Source organism: Macrotis lagotis, chromosome 3, assembly GCF_037893015.1.
Source record: "Macrotis lagotis isolate mMagLag1 chromosome 3, bilby.v1.9.chrom.fasta, whole genome shotgun sequence".
Taxonomy (NCBI): Eukaryota; Metazoa; Chordata; class Mammalia; order Peramelemorphia; family Peramelidae; genus Macrotis; species Macrotis lagotis.
Genome location: NC_133660.1, coordinates 178,829,612 through 178,847,017, shown reverse-complemented (window position 1 = coordinate 178,847,017; position 17,406 = coordinate 178,829,612). Strand labels below are relative to the sequence as shown.

At 35.6% G+C, this 17,406-nt stretch overlaps 1 pseudogene; it reads left to right on the top strand.

Annotated features, from left to right (window-relative positions):
- LOC141519258 (plakophilin-4-like) overlaps positions 1 to 13,628 on the top strand; it is a 55,493-nt pseudogene extending 41,865 nt beyond the window's left edge.
- Positions 13,629 to 17,406: the final 3,778 nt, after the last annotated feature.

Sequence of the window (17,406 nt, the reverse complement as noted above, 5' to 3'; positions counted from 1 at the left end):
CCTCTGCAGCTGACCTTAGGTTAGTCAGGCTCTCACCCCAACTCCAATGGCTCTCGGCTCTCTGCCTCCGGCTCACCCATGAGCCCCAGAGACAGACCTTGTTGTTAGATGTTGTTCTCATAGCTTTTTTTTTTTTCTGGGTTTTGTGGATTGAATTTCTGTTAAGAGGATTGTTTTATATTATTTATGAGGGAAAGCTAGGAGACCTTAACACAGTGCCTGTCTTCTCTCTGCCATCTTGCCCAGAAGTCCAATATCTAGCTTCTGAAATGAAAGTAAAGAACTAAAGCTACAACTTCCTATTTATAATTGTCTTACAGTGACCATGTTCATTATTTTCTCTATTTTCACAGATTCTGTTTCCCATTTATGCCCTCCCTAGGTATGGTTGTCTGAACTTTACCCAACAGGGCACAAACCTTGTAATATATATAACAAAGATTATCTTGTAATTTTTAGGAAAAGGGATTAAAGTTGCTTTGATTGCAAGATAGTGGTTAGGAAAATTCTATATCATAGGGCTCTAAAATTGAGGACACCCCAAAGGACAGAAATGGTTGGAAAAAAGGTAAAGAGAAGGAAATAAAAGCATGATATCTAAATTAAACTTTCCAGTACTTAGAGCTGTTCAAAAGTAGAACTGAGTTGTCCCACAGATGATGAGTACCCCATCACTGAAGACCATTATTTGGACTCAATATACCTTCCCTGTTTGGAGATAATGCAGAAGAGAGTCTTCTTCAAATGCAAACCAATACACAGAAATTTACATTGTATAGCAATCACCTCTAAAAACCGAGAGGGATATTTCAAATCTTTTTTTCAGCAGTCAAAAAAAAAGAGATAGCTGTTCTTTTCTGAATAAGTCAATTCAAAGAGATTTAAAATTAGTAGGAGTGTGCTATTACTTTGTCTTCTTTCATTTTTCTTTGAAGACTCAGGTTATTTTGTTTTGGGAGAAAAATGAAGCATAGTTTATTTTGTGCTGGCATTAGTCACAGGTGGGTACATTTGATGACCTGAGTGACTACTTCCTCAACAAACCTTTCACCAGCTGGTTTTGTACATGATTCCTAACATCATGAAATTTCCAACTCAAATTCACAAAATGGTTTCTAAATGAATAGCAAAATTTTGACCTCTATTTGAATCACTCATGAGGAAAAAATTCAGATACCATTTGGCAAGAAAATCATGTATAATTCTCAGAAACAGATAAAAACTTGTAAAAAAATTAAAAACCTATCAGCCATAAAAATAGAGCTAAAGCTTACACACATCAGTAATGTGTGTAATGTGTTATTTGAAAAAAAAATATTTTCAAAAAAATTCATAGCCAAAGACCACAGTATTGAATCTAAATATTTGGATTTACTGTACCTATTAATCCTACCTCTATCATTTTCACTAATCATATTTTTGAATTAAAACACTGAGTTAGAAAAGAAATGATTCATTGAATCAATGTATGGAAGATTAATAACATTTATTGTATCAATTACGGTAGAAAAATATTCTTTTACACTCTAACAGTTCCATTTTCTCAGTAATCTATTATCATTGATATTTATATAATTTTTTTCTTTTAATTCAAATACTAAAACAAAACCTGTTTCAGTACAACTTGAACCACTGGTGCACAATTTACCAATGCTACTGAATCCTATTGAATCCTGAAAGAATGAAAGAATGATCAAGCAAATTTTTCATTTTCTTTAGAGAACTTCATTCAGTAAAATTTATCAACATTTGAACTATAACTGCCATGGATTCCTCCTTTTTCTTTGAACTTTATCCTTTAGGTTCTGCTTGATTATGTTGTCATGCTTAATGCATCAGATTGCAAAAAATTACCCTTCATACTCCAATTTTGACAGCCATCAATTACTTCCTACTGCATAGAATCATTTATGTTAATGATATTCAATAAAAGAATAAGATAAGTTAATAGAAAATAATCCATGAAATGATACATTTCTCTTTGATATAGAGAAGTATAAAATTTATTTGAAACCCAGATTAGCATTCTACAGTCTGATATGGATACAAAAATATCCATTCACAGTGGGTATATTCTTCACTCATATAGGTTATGAAATTTCACATCTCAGTCAATGGTCTCCATAAGGCATAATGGGTCTTGAGGACCAAAATTAAATTTTTATCTCCCTTCTGTCAGAAAACTCAGTAGCCTTCAAGAAACTAGAGTCACATCGATAAGACAATGGAGAGGGATCTTAATGGAGGAAGATATTTCATATAAAGGAGAGAAATGCTCCATTCTGTAGGGAATTTGTTCATTTATATTTTCTTACAGTTAATTATTCAGATGAACCATATTAATTAATAATGTAGTGTTTAGGGGAAGCTAGGTGGTGCAGTGGATAGAGTACCAGCCCTGGAGTCAGGAGTACCTGAATTCAAATCCAGCCTTAGACACTTAATAATTACCTAGCTGTGTGGCCTTGGGCAAGCCACTTTAACCCCACTGCCTTGCACAAAAAACAAAAACAAAAACTTAATAATGTAATGTTTACCAAAATGCTTATAATTCCATGAGACAAGAAAGCCTCACTTTCCCACAATTTATATATTATTTTTGTTTTTTCTTAATCCTAGCCATGATCTCAATGATTGACAATTCTAAAGTTACCCTTTGCTGTAGCTTTGTTGTTTTTATTTAGCTGTTTCACTCATGCCTGACTCTTTATAACCCAATTTTTTCATGCCATAGATACTAGAGTAATTTGTCATTCCCTTCTCAAGTTCATTTTATAGATAAGGAAACTGAGGCAAAGAGGACTAAGTGACTTTCCAAGGGTCACATAGCTACTAAGTGTCTAAGACAAGATTTGAACTCAGGAAGAGAAGTCTTCCTGTCTTCAGTTCTAGCATTCTAGCCACTGTACTACCTAGTTACCCATGCCATAGCTAACATGCTACAAAACTACATGTAAGAAGAAGAGAGGAAGATGATATCTTAAATATCAATGATACTATCTAGCATAAACAGAACACTTTAGGGTTTAGACAATAAATATGTTAACTCATTGGTTCTCAAAACAATTTGGCGAAACAAGGTCTATTATCATTCCTACTTTATGGATATAAAAAATGAGAAAACCCTGAAAGATAAAGTTTCTAGGTAATTCATGATTAATTTATTAATTAGGTAAGTTAGCAATCAATAGATTGATGACCACTGGTTTCTCTTGGTAATCAATATTGGGTTCCTCAATATTAGGAAAACTATCAATATTGGGTTCTTCAAGTCTGATTTTAACAAGAGCAGAGCATTAATAAGGAAACAAGAAGAAGCCTGGATCTCAGTTTAATAATTGGCTATAAATATAACAGTATGATAAGAGTATCTCTCATTGATGAGGAAACTAAGACATCAAGAAGTTAACTGACTTACCAGTCAATTAAGTTTCTGAGCTGGTCACTCGAGTTTTCCTCTTTCCAACCTTATTTCCACTGTACCACCTATTAACTTCCAATAAGTTATAAGAGTTCCTTATTACTCATCGTTCTTCTGACCAGAATTCTATGATGGAGTAATCCTTTCCTCACAAGGATCTCATCATTTTTATTTCAGCAACTAATTCTTTCTTGGTCATGATAGCTAGTTGGTGGCTATTGTTTTTGTTTTTTAAATATTTTTTTACTGATTTGTTTTTCCAGCAACATCCAATGATAGTTTTCACATTTTTTTCTCAAGGTTTCAAGTTTTATATATTTCTACCTCTCCTTTCCCTTTACTTCCCCCTGACAGAAAACAATTTAATAGAGGCTCTACATGTGTAATTATGCTAAACATAGATCCATATTAATCATATTGTGAAAGAAAAATCAAATCCAAATGGAAGGGGAAAAAAACTGTTAGAGAGAAAAAAACAACAAAATACATAAAAACTTTTAAGCATTGAAGATAATAGGTATTCTCCTGATTTTTCTAGAATTTTTTTATTTATTAGATTTTCTAGAATTATTAAACTGTTGATATATTCTTTCTCATGGATGTTCCTCCTCATGAATGTTCTCTTCTTTTTCATCTTCTATGGTATTGTTCTCTCAGAGGTTCCCTGCCATATAACAATTCAATTTAGCAATTATTTATTAAGCATCTCTATGTACAAGACATAATACTATGCACTAGGGATATAAAGAAATACAAAAACAAAAATTCCCTCCCTTCAAGGAATTTATTCTACCTCAGTTTGTTCTGGTTGATTATTCATTCTTACTCTCCTTTGCTGGATCATTATTCATCTCTTGTCTCTTCAGCATTTCATGTACCATAAGGCTCTATCTAGGGACAGCTTTCTCTCTCTCTCTCTATTGACTCCATTTTTATATCACATTATATATTCAAATTCAGCTCTCTCCTGTGATTCATCTATAAAAGCTCCTTCTACCTGCTCTGTTAAATGAGGTTCATATGAGTATTATCAGTATCATTTTTCTATGAAGGAATACATGTAGTTCATCATAATTAAGTCCCTCATATTTTCCCCTTCTCCACTCTCTATGCTTCACCTGAGTCCTGTATTTGAAGATCAAATCTTCTGTTCAGCTCTGGCCATTCCAACAGGAACATTTGAAACTCCTCTGGTTCATTGAAAGTCCATCTTTTTCCCTGGAAGAGGACGATGATTCGTGGTTGCATTCCAAGCTCTTTTGCCTTCTAGAATATTATATTCCAAGTCCTACAAGCTTTTAATATAGCTGCTGCTAAGTCCTGTGTGATCCTGACTGCAGGTCCACAATATGTGAATTGTATCCTTCTGGCTGCTTGTAGTATTTTCTCTTTGACCTGGGAGTTCTGGAACTTGGCTATAATATTCCTGGGGGTTGTTTTTTTTCAGATCTCTTTCTCAGGGAGATTGGTGGATTCTCTCAATTTCTATTTTGCCCTCTGCTTCTAGGATACCAGGGCAATTTTCCTGTAGTAATTCTTTGACAATGATGTCAAGGCTCTTTTCCTGATCATGAAGTTCAGGTATTCCAATAATTTTTAGATTATCTTTTCTAAATCTGTTTTCCATATCATTTGGTTTTTTTTCAATGAGATGTTTCACATTTTCTTCTAATTTTTCATTCTTTTGGTTTTGAAGTATTGTGTCCTGACTTCTCATAAAATCAACAGCCTCCCTCAGTTCCATTCTACATCTGAGGGATTTGTTCTCCTCAGAGAGTTTTCTTATCTCTTTTTCCATCTGGCCAATTCTGCTTTTTAAAGCATTCTTCTCCTCTATAACTTTTTGAACTGTTTCATCCATTTGACCTATGCTGGCCTTTAACATGCTATTTTCTTCAGCATTTTTTGGATCTCCCTGACTAAGCTGGTGATTTCATTTTCATGTTTTTCCTGAATCTCTCTCATTTCTTTTCCCAATTTTTCTTCTATCTCCCTCACTTGATTTTCAATGTCCTTTTTTTTAACTCTCTCATAGCCTGAGCCCAATTTCTGTGTTTCTTGGAGTCTTTATATGCAGGAGGTTGGACTTCCTCATCTTCAGATTGAGTGTTTTGATCCTTCTTGGGACCACTGGCAAAGTGTTTCTCAATGGTGTTCCTCTTTGTTCTCTGCTTACTCATTTCTCTACCCTGTGCCTGGTTTTGGGGTGCTTCATGAACTTTTTGCGACACCCCCTCCCCACAAGGATCTCTATGTGTGAGGCTCTGTCTTCCCTCCTGGTCTGTGAATGACCATAAGCATACCCCTCTGCCATGGGCTGAGGTAGGGGGGCAGCTATTCTATGGGGGGCCTAGACTGTGATCAGGATCTGAATGTGTGCTCAGAGCCCCAGAGTCTTGTTCCAGGGACAGAGGACAGAGCTCTGCAGTCTTTCTCCACTCCTCTCCGTAGGCTCAGCACTCATGCCCTGGGGGCTCCTACTTACCTGCTCCTGATTTTGGTTCCTGGATCTGGGCTACCTGGGCCACAGGCTGCTCACTGAGTACCCTGAGGGCTGGGATTCACATGCTAGCTGTGGCAGAGGTCCCTGCTGATACTCCAAATTGTATCTGGTGCTCCCTGAGTGTAAGTCAGGAAACTGCCTCTGCTGCCTTGAGCCATGACTCCCATTGCCCTAGGGCTGCTTCCAGGAGACTGAAGTTCTTTAGCTCTGGTGGGATATCCCTCCAACCCCATGGAGCTAAGCCTTTCCACTCTTTTCCTCGTTACCTTGGGTTGGAGAACTCCCTCACTGGATCCCTCTGTGGATTCTGTCTCTCGAAAATTTAGTTAGAGTCCTTAGTTTATAAGTTTTGAGAGAAAGCCCCTAAGAGAGGATCCTCTCCTGTTGCCATCTTGGCTCTGCCCCTCCTCCCAACTCTTACCCCTTTGAATCATCAAAATCAAAATAATTACTTATAGATGGTTTCATAGGGGGAATTTTCTTTTAATCTTGGTATGATTTGGATTAGAAAGCCAGTGAGGTTCCTTCTAAGTCTGAAATTTTATGACTCTGTAATTCCTCCTAGGTTTGTTGAGAGAGAGCTTTGAGGAAAAAACACTAAAACTTCACCAGTTTAGTGAGTAGAAATCAAAAATGATTCTAAAATATGAGTAATTATCTTTTTTACTTATACAACCCTATAATCACCATCCCTCAGTATGAAGAAAAAACTATATAGAAACTCCTGATACAAATCATCAACCCATCTATAACTTAGTGGGGGGTTCGTTGCTTCATTTTTTTTTAATTACAAGAAAAGATAATTTTCAACAAGTATCCTTTTGCAAGCTTTTGACTTCTACATTTTTTCTACCACTCTTCCTTTCCTTCTCCCTCCCCATGGCAGCAATGTCTGATATAGGTTATACATACATAATTAAATATTATAACTTATAGTTTTAAAGAGTTTCCTGGGATATTGATAGTTCAAGGACTAGTCCATATCCATGCTATCAATATATTTGATAGACAGATAATTATTTTATATCTACTATTAGACAGCACTATACAAAGTAAAATCATTTCTTCTGTCAAGTAAATTCTATTCTATGAGAGGAATAAAGCACATTCACATATAAATAACTATAGGATACAAAGCAAATCAGAACCCATGTCTTGCAGAAACTAGGTCAACCTCTAGTCATTATGCCACTCAGTCATTATTATTACTACTTCAAGATAAGGGTAGTAACCAATTTTTGAACATCCTATAGATTATGTAGACTATTATTAAAGTTAAATGTGATATAATATAATATGATGTGATATGTGATATAAATATGATATAAAAGCATATTCCCAAATATGTTTGACCAAATATAAAAACAAATCTGACTACAGGCCTTGCAGAATTATCCTTTTTGATTGTATTTTAAACAGAGAGAGAGAAGAGGAGAGGAGAGGAGAGGAGAGGAGAGGAGAGGAGAGGAGAGGAGAGGAGAGGAGAGGAGAGGAGAGGAGAGGAGAGGAGAGGAGAGAAAGAGAGAGAGAGAGAGAGAGAGAGAGAGAGAGAGAGAGAGAGAGAGAGAGAGAGGAAGGGGGGAGAGGGGGAGGGAGAGGAGGGGGAGGGAGGAGAGGGAGGATGAGGGGGAGGGAGAAGGAGAAGTGGGGAGGGGAGAAGGAGAGAGGAGGGAGGGAGGATGGGTAGAGGGGGAGGCAGAAATGGGGAAGGGGGAGAGGGAGAGATGGGGAGGGAAGGGAAATTGCCTTCTAATAACCTTTGTAGCCTACTTTCTAACCAAATTCTTCCAGGGTATAACACTGAGCTCTCATGAGGAGAGATGTTCTACTTTTTTACTGTAGTTATTTTAGGTAACAATAAACAGAATTGGAGTAACACTAAAATTTGGTACAGGTTTTCCATAAGATTAAATAAAAGTAAATGGAAAATTTAGTGATCACCTTTTAAAAAAAAACTCAAAATATTCCAGGAACAAGTCATTTTTGTATCAAAGAAATCATTTGTTTTTGATTATCTAGGTAAAACCCAATTCATTAGATTTTTTTTTTACGTAGGTACATTAGTTAAAGCAGAATTAAGTCATATGGGAAATAACATGGTTTCAAAGGTTTAGGTAAGGCTTACGTTCAGTGCTGTCTTTAGACAAGAACTGGAAGAAACCTCAGAGGGCTATTCAATCCAAACTTTAACTGAAAAAAATCAATTCAAATATAAGCATCACTAAAGAGTGTTCATCTTATTTGTTACTAAAAACCCCTTGAGAGGAACTCTATCACCTGAGGATTTGGGATATCATATAGCGAACTATAATTCTTAAGAATTTTTTCCTAAATATTAGTCAGCACATGCATCCTTTCCCTTTATGCTTTCTATAATGGAAGATCCTTGGGAGTAGGGATATTTTTTGTATAGGTACTTCATAGATGACCAGGGAATACAATGGATAAAGTGCTGGACTTGGAGTCAGAAAGATTTGAGTTCAAATCCTGCCTCAGTCACTTTAGAAGACAGTAAACTTCTCTCAACCTCAGTTTCCTCATCTATTAAATGAAGATAATAATAGTGTATACCTCAAAGGTTTTTGTAAAGATTAAGTATAAAGTACTAGACAAACTTTATAGTACTATATAAATATTACTGTTTTTGATAAATGTTTGTTGAATTGGACTGAAATGACTTTGAGTCAAAATCCACCTTTCTTCAACTTCCAACAATTACTTCACATTCTACAACCTTGTGAAGCTAGCATGAATAGTACCATTCCTATTTTCACAAATGATGAGACTGGGGCTCCATAAGGTGAAGTGGTGTATTCACTATCCTACCAATACTAAATAGAGGATCCAGGCCTAGAATCCTGTTTTTTTTGAGCCAAATTTCAATGTTTTTTCCAGGATAATGGACTAGAAAATTGAAAGGGATATAAAGTCAGACCTCCATTCTGAACTCTAAGGAATCCTTAAATCATGTGAACATTTAGAGCTACTCATAGGTGCATCAGCAGGCTATTTTTGTTTGTTCAGGAGTGGAGTTGTCATTTGAAATCAATGTTTGCTGAGAAGCTGTAGCTGCATGAAGATCCAGGATCATTCCTTCCATAGCTATAGCCCCAATAGTTCAAACCAAATACTTATAGATCATTCATTTTGCTAGTTCATTTAAAAAGTCAGCCAAATATGTCAGCAAAAAAATCCCTAGGCTAGACTTGCTCAGATGTTTATTTCTGTGATTATATTATTGACATCTCCTTTAAAGCACTTTGACCTTACAGTGACATAAAATACAGTGTTTATAGAGCCAGCTACAATACTTCCATTCAGCAAAGCTTCAACACTATCTTGACATGAACTCGGGAAACTATTATAAAATCAATGAACTTTGTGGCCTCCTAAGATTCCATGGTTAGGAATCCATGTGACTAGAATTTGCACCTCTCTTCCCCCATTTGCCATATTGTAGGAAAATATTTTCCTAGCTGAAGACAATAAATTTATTGTCCTTCCCTTCAAAGTAAATCCTTCCTCCCCTTACCCATTTCAAGAAAATTTGAAAGAAATTAATTTCTGAGGCACATACACACAGGTATATGTGAGAAACTTAAGTGTTGCTTAGATTGGCTTAGACTAGGAGTTTTTAACCTGAAGTCCATAGACTGCTTGATTTCACTTAGTCTATGATTTTGAATGGAGGAAAGTACATCTTGATGTAAACACAATTGGTTTCTTATGTATTTTGTGTGTGTATACATATATGTATACTATATATATATATATATATATATTTTATGCATATGCATTTAAAAAAACATTATAAGGGATTCCTGGGTTTCATTTTGATATAACAGGAAAGGATCTAAAAGACGTAATTTAAGTCAACTCCTTATTTTACTGATAAAGAACCTGAAGCTAATGGAAAAAGATTTGACTTATTCAGGTGACATAACAGAAGAAAGACTAGTACTTGAATCATTTTTCTTTCCCAATTCCTTTTGACAATATCAATTCAACTATTTTTGCTTTACTGTTTATATTAGGAATTTTATTTGAATTTATTATTTTTCATTCTTTATTCTCTGTTGCCTCAGTGCCTCATTTCTACTGGCACAATTATATATCAAGGTTTAGGCAGAATTTTTCAACTTTCATTCTCTAAAAGTATACAATGTGAATTTTATATTTATATGCGACAGGACAAATTCAATTCTCTGTCCAAGATAATTTTTCAATTAATTTGATAATATTGTATCTATTACATAGATCTGATCCTCCATGAAAAAATATACATGCATATTATTCTTAAATTTCAAACCCTTCTTTATCTACCTCTCAAGTTGTTTGTGCATTTTTTATTCTATGATTTCTATGACAGCCACCTTTTTTGGTCCTATTTCTTTTCCTTAGGTGTTTCACTTTGTTTTTGATTAAGTTGGGAAATCATTCCATGACTGACTTTTGTCTTTTTTCTTCTTGTTAGAAAATACTAAGCTCATCTCATTGCAGGTGATTTTATTTTAATTGGCCTCACATTCCAATTTCTCAACTTTTGAATCTCTCATTTTAATGCTAATAATGATTTTAAAAATACAAACCTGAATATGAATAGTAAAAGCATGATAACAAGACTAAAGAAGATGACAATTCCATTGTATTCATATGTTGTCCATTTCTAGTTGCTGTTTTTCAGAAAATCTACCAAAAAAAATTAGGAACATTTCTTTTTAATCAGGATTTTACAATCCTTCCTGTAACCCAGTTTAACAATTTCAGTATTCATGACTTTTCTGTCTTCATCATTCCTCATATTTTATCAGTTGAATGGGTCAATTCTACCTTCCCAGTATTGCTCTCATCCATCCCTTTCTATCTTCCTACTCCACCATGTCCTCTCATCTGAACAGGACAACCTGAATTGTTCTCCTTATCTCTAGTCTCTACCTCTCTATCTGTCCTCCAAAATATCTGTCAAATTGATATTCCTTTAACATGAAGCTTTTCCTGATTCCTCTTCCCACTACCAACTTCTAGTGCTCTCCCTCCAAAGCTTTTTTTAAATATAACTTGTATTATTTAGTATTTATATCTATTTATTTTGTAAATAATTATATATATATATATATATGCTTTCCTTAATTCTAAGCATTTTCATTGTCAGTTCCTCATACTTGGAACACTTTCTCTTCTCATCTCTATCTCCTGGCAACAATTTTGAGGTGAAGTCACTGATCTCTGACCAGAATGACACATTCTTGGCTCTGGGAGGCACTAGTGTTCAGGTCTACATCTGCAAAAAGTCCTCCACTTCACAGAGCACAGTGGTCATCATGCCAAATTCATCACTTTGATTGGCATGGATGGGAGCCTCAAGTTTTACAACCTATAGGCCCAGTTGTTCCGCACCCCCCCAGAACATTTCAGGCCTTGCCTCCACAGTGAGTAACATTAGGGGTGGGGTGGGAAGAGGAGAAAGACTGATGGGAGAGGGGAAGAGTTTGGGGAGGGATACACATCATTTCAAGGCGCCTCAGCCAGTATCCTAGAGCATGGGTCCTAGAGGCTTGGGTCAAATTGCCCCATGCTGCCTCTTGGCCTCCAAGAGCTAGCACCCTTGATGACAGCAGGTGGGGTGGCTGTGATGAGCCATTGCCCCAGAGATGCTGCATAATGTCCCACTTTTTATAGAAAACTGCTTCCAATCCTCCTAGATCTTAATGCCTTTCCCCTTTGACTTAGCTCCAATTTACCCAATATACAGCATTTTTTGTTCATAATTGTAATTTCATGCTATCTCCCTCATCATATGAGACCCTTGAGTGCAAGAAATATTTTTTGATCTTTCTTTGCATCTCCATGGCTTAGCACAGTGCCTGATAAATAATAAGCTCTTAATAAATGCTTGTTAACTTTTTAAATTGACAGAATGTAAATTGATGGTGAACAGTGAGTCTTTGATATTTTTATCCCCAGCACTTAACACTGTGACTGAAGCATAGTAGAAGCATAATGAATTCTTGATGATTGAATGATTGATTATTTTGACTAATTATTTTTATAAACTTGAATTATCAAATCAATCAAAATAATTAAACTGATTTGAAACAAAAGCTCAAATTTAATCAAACATCAGTTATTTTGGAAGCAGCTGTTTAAATATTATAAGTGTTTGGAATATGGCTCTTTCCTTCTTTGTATTGATTTGTGCTTGTGTGAACATAAACACAGGCCAAAAATTCATTTTTATGACAGGGTGATTTGCTTTTGAGGCCATAGCAGTTCACAAAGACCATCTGCTAATTAAGAGAAGTGTTGCAATCTGCCTCTATGGAGGGAGTATTCATACTAATAAAGTAAAGGTCCATTACTAAATTACTGAAGTAGAACCATGTGTGACTTCTTCAGTTTATGTTCAATTCAGTTCAATTAAACAAGCATTTTGAATCACCTATTACATATAGCATCATGTGCCAAACACTTGAATTTAGCTTATTCTGAAATACAGATAAAAAATGAAACCATAGCAAATATCAATGCCCCAGATATCTCTCTAAAGACTTATAAAATTAAAAATAACTTTCTCCCTGTGGACAAAACCGTATTATTCTTAGCTAGAGCAATGGCCTTTGGGAATGTCTGGGATCATAACTGTATCACCTTCTTTCAATTGTGCTGTGGGGGGGGAGGAGTAGTCTTACAGTCTGTGAGATGTATTGAATGATAAACTACCCTCATCCAATTATAGTTCTATTGTTTAACCCTTTTGGTAAAGCAAGTTATAATTCTCTTCGCCTCTGAATTCATTCCTCCAATTTGCTTGCCTGATCCTGCTTTATATGGGAACACTGATGGAAGGGGGTTTAAACAAGCTATAAGAGGAGGGAGGGCGGGTAACTCTTTTGACCCTGGAATTTTTTTGTTTATTCTTTGGTGCAGTAGCCACAACTCCTTCATGTAGTTGTTTCACATTCCAAGAACAACAGCAGCTACTTTCTAACCCGGTCCATAAGTTCCAGCCAGTTCCTGAGCAGAACCCCTCAGTGGAGAAGGGGCTGCAACAACCAGGAAGCTTCTTCAGACCAGGGCAAGGGACCTGAAACCAAAGTCACTACCACTCTTCTTTCTGTGAAGGAGCAGGATCATTTATTTTTCATCCATATCTATTGGAACTCTTCTCTTCCCGAATGCTATCTTGGTAGGGAGCTTTAGTTTCAATGACTCACTAGAGAACTGGAAGAGGACAAATTGTTGCCAGTCAGCTAGAAAGATGTAGGCTTGGAACATAATCATCAAGCATTGACAGCATGAGGAAAAAGTCCCTTTACATCTCTTTAACAACTGCTGGTGCATCATCCCAGAAATTTTACTCAATTGAAGAGTAATTTCCTAGGAGATCTGCAGGTGTCTCAAATACTGGAGCAAGCAAACTTTGAGCTTCTGACATTGTTCATCCCAATACCTTTCTCATATGGACAGAAACAGACTAAGGGATTCTACATTCACCAGAGCAGATATCTCTCCATGAAAGTGAGGTATCATTGGGTAACTCAAGAGATTCAACAAAAATAAATTATTATTCCAACGGTTACTAAGATACCAAGTAGTTTCCACAACAGTCAGAACTTGGACAAATCAACAAAAGACAATTAACAGTATTTCTGCTTAGGTTCAAGTAATAATCATCTAGAGAGAAATTCAAGAACTGAAAGATAAATTTTAGTTCAGACTTCTGTAATTATCACCAATTTGGAGTATTGTCTTCTTATATTAGCAAATATGACATTTCTCCTTTGAGGGGTCACTGAGAACTTTTTTGAGCACTGGATATGACTCCATCAGTAATTAGCTCCCAACTACTGATTCAAATTTACTACATTATCTGCCCAGTGAGCAGCTTCTCCATATTCCACACAGATGCCTGCTTCTCCCACAGCAGTTTAGTTGATGAGACAATAAGACAAGCAGCTAACTCAATGTTAAACAGCAGTCAGAGTCACAATATCAAATAGCACTCTAACCCTGACTGATAGACAGACAAGAGTAGTTCCTTGATCCCATGCCCAGTTGGGCTCTTTCCCCGCAAAATACTCTGGAATGATTATAGTTCCTCAACATCTGGGACCATTACTACAAAGAATTGTTCATGATATTTAACAGCTAGGCTAGCATCAATATGATATTCATCAAAGGATGGTTCCACCTCCATCCATATAGTCTCACAGACTTAAGTTCTCGTGCCATTTAGCTTAGCCAATGGGCAAGAACTGCATTTTGCTATTGCTCATGACTTTTACCACACCCCTATATAAGAATTGTATAAGATTGGAGAATTTATTATAGTCCAATGTGATGTAACCCAAATCTTGAAACTACTGAGTTCCAGGGGTCCCAGACAGTATTTTATTCCATTGGTTCAGGTGCTAGAAATCTGCAAAGGTCAGTCTGCCAGCAAAGCACTCTTACCAGAGAAATAATTTTGCTCTAAACACAATAACTACCTGTGAGAACCCTACAGACCAACACAGTATCAAATTCAGGAGTGCAATTGTAACAGACTTCAGAATCTATCACTAGTTGATGGTGGAACAACTAGATTACTTTCCAGAAAGAGCATTCAAAAAAACCCTAAGGGATTTTTTTGGTGTGATGTTGAATGGCCTGGAGTCATTCACATGCTGCAGTATCAGTTTCCATCAGCTCAAGCAAAGACAGCCACCTACTTACAAGTTCTTTGGAGATAACAAAATAAAAACTGAGGTGGTAGATTAGGAAGAATCAAATATCTGGTTGATATTTAACATCAAAGTTTTGGGTATATAAAAAATGCTTAGGATAAACTATAAAACCTTATTTATGGAAAATCTACAGATGAAAATAAAATAGTAATGAAAAAATGCTGGTGAAATATCTCCTTTGAAATAATTGTTAAGAAAATCAGTTGATGCAGAAATAAGGGGACTTATTATTAGAGTTCTCTGGAACTTGTCCTTATGTATTGCAATAAAGATGTCAACCCTTTGAGATGCTATATCAGCTTTTACAAATACTGTGATAGTTCCACACTCTGGATGGAATAATTCTTTAATAAAAATCATAATATTAAAGTTCAGACTTCACTAGTTTTACATAACACTACTGATCACCTAAGGAATATCATCTCTGCAGAAGAAACAAAAGAGGTCTTGTGAAGACCTTATAGATCCTTTGTTATATGGAATTCATGATTTGTGGACGTTTTGATGATGGCAGCAAAACCATGGGGAATAGTATATACCCCTTGAGGAACCTGCCCTCTTGATTTCAATTAGAAGTAGTTCAGATGTGGCTACTGGGAATAAATTAATTGGATAATAATTAAGGGGGGGGGAGAATCTACCAGCAAAGATTCAGAATCAAGTTATTGGGGGGGAAGGAAGAAAGAAGAAAGAAGAAGAAGAAGAAGAAAATGATGATGATGATGATGATGATGATTAAGAACAAAAACAAGAACAAGAAGAAAAAAAGAAGCAAGAAGGAGGAAAATAAGAAGAAAGAAGTAGGAAGAAGAATCCTTGAAAGAGGGAAAATTGAAATTGGACATATTATGACAATAATGGGATCTGTGGAGCATTTATAATAAAAACAAAAAAAGGATAGGTACTGGATAGAGCACAGGCCCTGGAGTCAGGAGGACCTGAATTAAAATTTGACCTCAGATACACAATACTTACCTATCTGTGTGACCTTGGACAAGTTACTTAACCCCATTGCCTTGCCAAAAAAAAAAAAGGATGGGTGGAATCAAATGTATTTGTTTATATCTGTTTAAACATTAGAGTACAAAAAATTCAACCTATGCCCTTCCCTTTCAACATCCAATTAAAGGAAAACATTTAATTCAATTAATTGGCAGTTTAGCTTTATTAGCAGCAGTGTTAGGAATAGAGAACCTCATTCTGAATCTGATCATACATGACTATCTAAGCAATATTACAAAACCAAGGTGATATCATACATAAAATCATATATGTTGGTAAGATACCTATTAGGTTTACACTATTTTGCAGTCCTATATATTTCCAAAGATATACTCAGTGTAGGAAACTCTAATATGAGTTATATGAAAAGTCAGGCCTTCATTCTCGTATTGAGATATTCCCCTAGAAGCAATGAAAAGATAATCAATTACTTGTTCTGTTTTCATCAGCTACTTCCCTTTTCCCTAGTAATTACCTGGTCCTTTTGTGATTTCATGTAAAATGTGATAATTTAATCAAATTCAAGACCATCAGTTGCTGCAAAAGGATTTCATGTAACTAAAAAGAAGCATGTATCTAAATGGGAAAAGAGTTAAAACTTCTCTGTGAGACAGTTAATTATGTTTCTATTCTTTTCCATCTTTCATGGTTACTTTCTTTTTAACCATTTATATCAAAATTCTGGGGTTTTATGACTTTCTTTAGCCATAACTTAGAGTAACAAAACTCTAAAATTCATGAAAGAGAAAGAGAAGGATCTGTGTCTTTGTGGAGAATAGATTCAGAGAATAGTAAAATGTCTCTCCCATGTGACCAATATCTTTAAATGGATAAAATTATATGGTATTAATTCAATGCTTTTATACCTTGCATAGAATTTAAATAGTTTAAATAGTTATGAAGAGTTCATATTTTCTACATTTTCAAATATCATGTAAATTATAATAACCTAGAATTTTCAAATATTGCAGAATGAACCATAAAAGGGGAGGGGAGGGGATATATCATGTTCAAAAAGCCCATTTATTAAAAAAACAAATAGAAACTGGTGACAGCTTAACTAGTACTGGGGAATAAAAAATAAATAAATTGTACTGAGAAGGGATAAGAGCACCTGAGAAAATGACAAAAGGGCTCTTGCAAAAGATCATCTTTCAAGGAAGTTAGATTTTTCCAATAGTGGAGGTAAGGAGAGGAAACATTCCAGACAGGCGACATCCTGTGCAAACTCACAGAATGCTGAAAAGGAATGCCGTCTAAAGTGAACCTCAAGTAGGATCATTTGGATGGGACATTATTTATGACCTATATGCACAATGTATAGGGAAGCAATATACAATAAATTTGAAAACTACATTTGAATAAAATTCCAAGCAGATTTTATCCTAAAGGCAATGGGGAGACAGTGATTCCTCTTAAATAGAAAACAAACTTGGTAATGGCTGCTTTTGGGGTCTATTATTATTATTTTTGTTGTTGTTGTTACCACCACAGTGTAGAACTTGGATTAGAGAGTAGAACTTCACAAGGAGAATACCAATTGAGTCATTATTATAAGAGTCCAAGCAAAAGGTAGAATATAAGTACACAGAAAGACAGACAGACATGCACACACACACACACACACACACACACACACACACACACAGAGAGAGAGAGAGAGAGAGAGAGAGAGAGAGAGAGAGAGATCCTCATTTCCTTGGGACTAAAGACATTGAATTGTTGTATCTGAGTTTGTATCCTGTATGATTCTT